The 7,779-nt window shown below is 38.6% G+C and overlaps 1 long non-coding RNA gene across 1 annotated transcript; it reads left to right on the forward strand.

The window, feature by feature from the left end:
- Positions 1–1,030: 1,030 nt before the first annotated feature.
- LOC131226224 (uncharacterized) lies at positions 1,031–1,649 on the forward strand. The gene is made up of 2 exons (XR_009161691.1): positions 1,031–1,146; positions 1,440–1,649. It is a non-coding gene; the product is annotated as an uncharacterized LOC131226224 (long non-coding RNA).
- Positions 1,650–7,779: the final 6,130 nt, after the last annotated feature.

A 7,779-nucleotide genomic window follows, 5' to 3' on the forward strand; every position in this document is an offset into this window, starting at 1 on the left:
CCGCACATGCATGACCAAAAAAAGAATAAATAAAAAAGGCATGGACTATACCAGGCTGGCCTTTTGGGCCACATTATATCCACATTGGTGCCCACCTGATGTACTGTGCATTGACTGTATCACAATAGCACATATGGGCAGTGTGGGGTTCAAAAAGAGAGTAGCCATAGCAGGGATGAAATCTATTTTCTGTTTCAGCTGTCTTTTATTTATTACACGTGTTCTTTGTTTTCATGTTACAAATGAGGTATAAACTTACTTGAAAGATTTCTTGTAGTTGATTATTATAATAATAATGTTACAAATTATTTTTGACCTATCAAGTCTTATAATAAAGATTTCCTGTAGTTGATTATTATAATTCTGTAATTAACTGTTGAAGGACGGTTGCTAGCACAGCAGGCATTATCTCAAATATACAGCTGTTATGGCTATTTTAAAAAAAAAAAATCTGTCTAGGGAATTTTTCTTTGGAGAAGTAAAATATCAATAGCATTTCCATTTCAAAATCCAAGTGTTCTACATTAAAGAAATATGCTTGGAATTTTTTTTCTCCTCAAAGGATGTTTTTAATATGGCAAGTATGGATGGCTAATGTAACAAATTTCTTCCAAGTTGGAAGATCCAAGCCATCAAATATTAGGCATTTTTTGGGTTGAATGTGAAATGTTTCTAGGTCCACCTATTGAAGAGTTAGCATTTTCTCCAATCTGAACTAGTTTAGCTGCATGGGCCATCCATGGCACAATTATCAACGGTTTGGATCAATGTACCATGGGGCCCACTTGTACAAGCTGAGAGCCCAAATGATACTATATAAACATCAGACCCAAAAGCATATGCATGCAGTAGTTATAACTTTTAAAATCTTGAATTGCATGAAGATGTTCAAACATAAAAAAGAGGTGTGGTCCAGTGATACACCACCATAGGTAGCGGTGGCACCGGAATGTTGTAGGGCCCATGTGATGTATGCATGACATCAAACCCGTCTATCAGGTGTATGCCCTCACATTCAACCTCAAGCGAAAAAATCCATGTGTTTTACTGTCAGGGGAGTATTCGGCCGATGATACCTGGGAATTTGTAGAGCTGCAAGAACAGATCACTAAAGGCTATATAAGTGTCTGGGCTCTTCATAAGAAAGTAAGCTCTCAACTTTGTAAAATATTAGTATGTTCATCTTTATTTATAAGTTGATTTATCTTTCAATTGATTGTGTAAAGCATAGATGTGCTGCGACATTCGTTTGTTTGTTAGCATGTTGGCTTTCTATTTTACCTTCTTTTTTGTTTTGCTTGTAATGGAATTCAAGTTACAACATTTGTTGCCTTGATAGTTTTTGATTTTTTAAGGTCGGGATCAAAGGATTGATTGTTTCTCAGGCATCAATTTGTTGAATGCTACTTTTTAACTTTTCTTTTTTTCTTTGTGTGCAGGATTTTAATCAATTGTGCCTAAATTTAGGCCTACAAGCACTTCAGCCTTTTGACGCCGCTCGTGCTAGGAGTAGACCATACAGAGGATTTGTTTTTTTTTTTTTTTTGTTAAATTTTTTTATTTAAATTCAAGACCATTTTCAATTTATTGTAATAAATATTATATATATTTTTTTATTATGTAGTACTATAAATTTTGTTTAACATTCAGTTTTATTTGTATTGCACCGTACAAAGGCATTTAGCGGCGTTTCTGTAGAAATCTTACGGCGCTTTCCCGGGAGAAAAAGTGTTCAGAAATCATGTGTAACGGCGCTCAGATTGACTTTGGCCGGCGTTTATTCGCGTCGCGAATAAGCTACATTATCGGCGCTCAGACAAGCGCTGCAAGAAAGTATCTAGCGCCGACATAACTTTTAGCGACATACCCATTTATCGGCGCCTGTATAGCGCCGTTAAATCTATTTGCGGCGCTTTTTGATCTTTTACCGGCGCTTTCGAGCGCCGCTAAAAGTTCCATTTGTTGTAGTGCGTTGACAATTTTATTTCTAACGGTCACATAATGGTTTTAAATCAGTCCACACAAGTTCAGTTCCCACCATCCAGTGGCATGCACCTACAAGCATAATTACAGTTACGGTGGTAAACAGGCCACAACAAGCACGTCAACATCTAGCCAATGAACTAAGGGCGTGCTTTGGCCCAGCTCTACAGCCAAGAACGAACAGAGCTCAGCAGACTGGCCTACCACCTGAATATTCAACCCAACATTGCTTGATACGTCAGACTGAGAGATGCCTATCTGTCGAGCCTTTCACTGGATGCCAGTCCATCTCAAGCCCGATTTTTACAGCCCTAAAAGTTTGGCCCAGCCCAATCCAAGTGTCGAGAGAGAGAGAGAGAGAGAGAGAGTCCCTCTTATGGCAATCCGATTACTGTCAGGAGAAAATTACCATTTTGTTTCTCTTATGGCAACCGATTATGGATAGGGGGCTGAATATCTTCTGGTGGACCGAGAGATCCTAGATATCTGCATGGTGTCTTTTAAGTGATATTGACAGTTAATAACAATAAAAGGAAACGGATTGGCTACTCCCCCTGAAACCAGCCTCGTGGCTGGTGGTCAGTGCTCTGTGGGCCCCGTAATGATGTATGTGTTTCATCCATTCCGTTCATCCATTTTTAAAGATCATTTTACTGTTTAATACCAAAAATGAGATGGATATAAATTTCATGTGGACCACACCACAAGAAAACAGTAGTGATTGGATATCCACCATTAAAATCCGCCTAAGGCCTACTGTACTGTTTATTTGACATCCAATCTGTTGATTAGGTCATACAGGCACAGATGAAGGGAAAAAACAAAAATCAGCTTGATCCAAAACTTTTATGGCCCCCAAAATATTTTTAATGGTCGACGCTCATTCAACATTGTTTCCTGTAATGTGGTCCAGTTGAGATTGGGATATACCTCATTTTTGGTCTTATATGTAAAATGATCTGTAAAAATAAATGGACGGCATGGATGAAACACATACATCATGGTGGGGCCCACATAGCACGACCACCAGCCATTGGCTGTGTGAGGGGGAGTAGCCAATCCATTTCCCAATAAAATGGAAGCGGCTTGACGCTGGTGTACCACACAACACTGACTTGGCTGGTGCATTGGCATCACTAAGTTCCGTGGGTCCCATCATGAGGTATGAGTTATATTCAAACCATCCCTTCACTTGGCGAGTTCCTTGCAAGGCTTGATCCAAAAAATAAGACAGATCCAAAGATCAAGTGGACCATACTGTGAAAATCAGAACTCTATGAGCCCTACTATGGTATGGCCCACTTAACTTTTAAAATGCTGTGATTTTTGGATAATTTTTCACCTTGTTGAGACACATCAAATGAAAGGATTGAGAGAGAGAGAGAGAGAGAGAGAGAGAGAGAGAGAGAGAGAGAGAGAGAGAGAGAGAGAGAGAGAGAGAGAGAGCCTCTCATGGCAATCCGATTACTGTTAGGAGCAAATTACCATTTTGTCCCTCTTATGGCATCCGATTACTGCTAGAGGGAGAATCTCTCCCAGCAATTCTTTCACATACGCTGCTCTAGGGCCCATCAAAAGTGCCTGATTTGTCAGATGGTGCCGGTGGCAATCAGATTGTTGCCTGGACACACACACACACACACACACACACACACACACACACATATATATATATATATTCTAGCTCTTTATACTGGGTTTAAGTGGCTCATTGTGGGCCCCTGTGTTATTTTGAATTGAGTTATGAGGTGATTTGATGAGCTTGCAGTGAAGGTGTTCTCAATCAGTTTTTTGAGTTTCTTAATGGTGCGGTTTTTGGATAGCCATCCCGTTTAATATCAAATGGATGGTGTATCAAGGTGGGGTGTCTACAATTTAAGGTTGGTATATAAAAATTGTATTCAACAAGTGATTTTTATCATCATTACTTGTACATGAATTAAGAACAATGAAAAGAAAATTTTCACTTGTTCACATTAATCTCCAAAATCAAAGGTGAGGATCATCATTAAAGTAATAGTACGGGAGAGTAATTTATAATGATAAGGAGCATAAGACAATTCAAATCATCAGATTATTTTATAAAAGTGAGTCTCATTTGGTGGCAATACACAGTTAGTTTTAGTCACGGCAAAAGAAAAATTCACCTCAAGGCATTCAAATTTTTTTTTTTTCCCTTCTTAATTAGACTGGCAAAAATAGGGGGTCTAATCGGTTAAATGTTTTACTTTGAACTCATTTGTTGTGAAACTAAATGAGAGATGTGTAACAACTGGCAGCTACACATTGTATATATGATCATTAACAATCCTACAATATAATATGAATGATTACAGGTCACTCTTTCTTTTTATGAACAGTTTGAAATGTTACGAAAAACCTTTTTGTTAACATTGAAAAAAATACGGAACGTGGAGTTCAGAACGTGCTTAATGTTAAGTGTTGTTTGTTAACACTAAACCTGAAAAGTGTTCCATCATTTTCTCTGAATTTTTTCAGCCAAGGAGACAATGGCTAAATTGTGAATCTAAAAATGCGGATATTTTTCCCCCCTACATAGAACACAAATCGAACTTTGAAGCGTGTAACACTTCTTTGGGCCCACCATGATTTATGTATTACATCCACATCGTCAATCAACTTTTTCAGATCATTCTAGAGCATGATTCCAAAATATGAGACAGTCTGAAGCTAAGATGACCACACCAAAGAAAGCAGTGGGAATGGAATGACCACCGTTAAAACCTTCCTAGGTCTACTATGAAGTTTATTTGCCATCCAACCTTTTCATAAGGCCACACAAACCTGGATGAAGGGAAAACACAAAAATCAGCCTGCTCGTAGACCTTTGTGCCCCAAGAAGTTTTCAATTGTAAGCACCCAATTTCCACTGTTTCTTGTGGTGTGGCCTACTTGAACCTTAACCTGCCTTGTTTATTTGATATATATATATATATATATATATATTATTCCCAAAAATGATATGAAAGAATGGATGGAGCATACGGATAAAACATATCCATCACAGTATGCACCATACAGCACTTGAGAGGACCATCTGCCTTTAGCTTGATGTGTGTGTGTGTGTGCGCGGGCGCGCGCGGGGGTGTTGGGTGTACCCAATCCCTGCCCGGATTTGGGAGGAGCAGATTAGGTGAGACCCCAGATCATATTTGACTACATCTACACTCTCCATCTGTATTGAAATTATGCTCATTTTAGGGCATGCAAAAAATGAAGCAGCTCCGAAGCAGTGGAATCCATGAAGTTTTTAATGGTGAGGATGGACCATGGTATACGAAACAATGGTGATTGACCATTAAAAATTTCTAAGGTTGAACAGAAAATAACATTTAAGTGGAATCCATGAAGTTTTTAATGGTGAGAATTAAATCACGATTGTTTCCTATTGTGTGGTCCAGCTAAAATCTCTATCAGGTTCATTTTTGGTATAATGCCCTAAGTTGAATTTCCTATGGTGTGGATTTAAGGTACACACATATCCTACCCACATTGGTGGATCCAGGGTCTCCTAATCCACTCCCGGATCTGGGGGAAGGGGATTGCGTCCTCTAATCCATCTAGGCAGCTTTGTGAGGCCCATGGGGCCCACTGTGATGTATGATTTTTATCCATGCTGTCCATCCATTTTGGAATATCATTTTAGGGTATGAACCCAAAAATAAGGCAGATCCAAGGCTCAAGTAGACTACAGAGTGGAGATTGAAGTCTCACCATTAAAATTTTCTTGGGAGCCGCAAATAAACAATGTGGTGGGATTTACCACTGTTGAAACATTCATGTGTCAAATTAACATATTTCAATGGTAGGGATTCAATCACTGGCTGTTTCTTGTGGAGACACATAAATTGGAATCCATTAAGTTTTTTAGGTAGGGATTGAATCACGGCGTTTCCGTGGAGACAGGGACAAATGTGTCAAATTAACATATTTCAAATATTTCAGACAGTTGTTACAGGTTCTAAGATTCAATACTAGTTTTTCAACTACAGGTTTAAACTTTAGATTCAAATTTCAGAATTCTGACTTCAAATTTAACAAATATTCGGCCCTAAGGTTTGAAATTTCATTTTAATGTATTATATGGTCATGTAAAATTTAAGCATTATTCAAAAACCCAAAAAATTGACTCAACTTGATTTTAGTCAGGTAGATGAATACAAAGACTCAGTACAACTCAACCCAATATTTAATTATTAAATTAATAAAAATATATAATTAATAATATCTATATAATATTTTTCTGTTATAAACAATTTTTTTTTTTTTTTTAAAAGGAGGCGTCACGCCCCTATAATTTGATAAAATGAACAGGGGATGTACAAGCCAGACTTTCAGGTGGGCACCACAAAATGCCAGCCTCACCTATCACATCTCCTAATTTGCAAAAAGAAAAGGGGAAAGGCTCTAGAGGCTGCTACAAAGCATACCCCAGCCGACTCTTTTTTTATTTATTTTATTTTAAGGATCACTCCTCCCTCGTGTAGCCTAGGCCGTCTATCCAGAAATAATAGGCCCCGGGTGATACATGGGAGAGAAGCTTGAGTATCGAAAAGGTACTGGTTTGGTTTGGGTCCCACTACCCCTCCAAGGTAGGTTGTCTACAATCGCATTTGTAAGAGCGAAAGTAACCTCCAAAACTCCCAATAGCGCCTTTACCCTACCCTTCCAGTAGCATATGGACCACGCTGCTGCAACCAAATCCTTGGGGAGGATCCTAACGATCGATTTAGAGTCACTCACCACCTCCACCTTGGAGAAGCCCAAATCAGCACCCCGAGATAGGCCCTCCCAGACTGCCCTAAACTCGGCGCAAGTATTGGAGCCTATGCCATAGCCCAAAGAGCAGGCGAACATGAAGTTGCCCTCACTGCATCTTCCCACGCCGCCTCCCCCTAAAGGACCCGGGTTGCCAAGAGAAGAACCATCGACATTGATTTTAATCCAATCCCTCCTAGATCTTATTCATTTCACTACTTGATCTGTTATAAACATGCTCACAAACGAAGTAAATGTCTTGCTGGATGAAGTTATTGACTCTCTAAATAAGGTTATTGGTTTGAATCTCACACTCCATATGATACCTCTTTGAAATGCAATTACCAACCGTGTGACTCTGTTACAGTCATAGTGAGTCAAATCTAGTCTACCAGTTGCATGAGTCCGTCCTATTGATGCTAATCTGGGACAATTGTGGGTCCCTGACTTCAGCGAAATCTAGATTTTCCTCTCCTGAAGCAGTTCCCTATCCTCCAGTTTCTTCTTTCCTTTTCTCTCTCTCCTTTTTTATTTTTTTCATTTGCCAATTAGGCGAAATGATAGGTGAGGCCCAAAGTAATTGTGGAGCCCACCGGAAAGCTCAATTTGTACATCCTTGTTTCAAATTAACAAAGATAAAGGGGGCTAGTGTCCACTTTTTTTAAAAAAAAAAGTTAGTGAAATGATTAAACGAATCTATCTGAGTCGAGTTGAGCTTGCCAATAGGTTTCATAGTGATCAACTTGAAATATCATCGAGCACTTGAGGTCCTTGGATTTGCCTTTAAATTTTATTTATTTATTTTTTTTAAAGGAAGAAGATTTGAAAGAGATTGAGTCCATTCACCAAGATTTGAACTATGATTCATAAGTAATATATTGCAAATAGATATGATAAATCTCATAATCTTTTCATAAATTAAATTCCATTAAAATTATTTGGGAAAGGATAAAATAATAATACATTCAGATACTATGCCCGTGTATATCATTGAAGTTCATCCCATGATGCAAACCA

This window comes from Magnolia sinica, chromosome 14 (assembly GCF_029962835.1).
Source record: "Magnolia sinica isolate HGM2019 chromosome 14, MsV1, whole genome shotgun sequence".
NCBI lineage: Eukaryota > Viridiplantae > Streptophyta > Magnoliopsida > Magnoliales > Magnoliaceae > Magnolia > Magnolia sinica.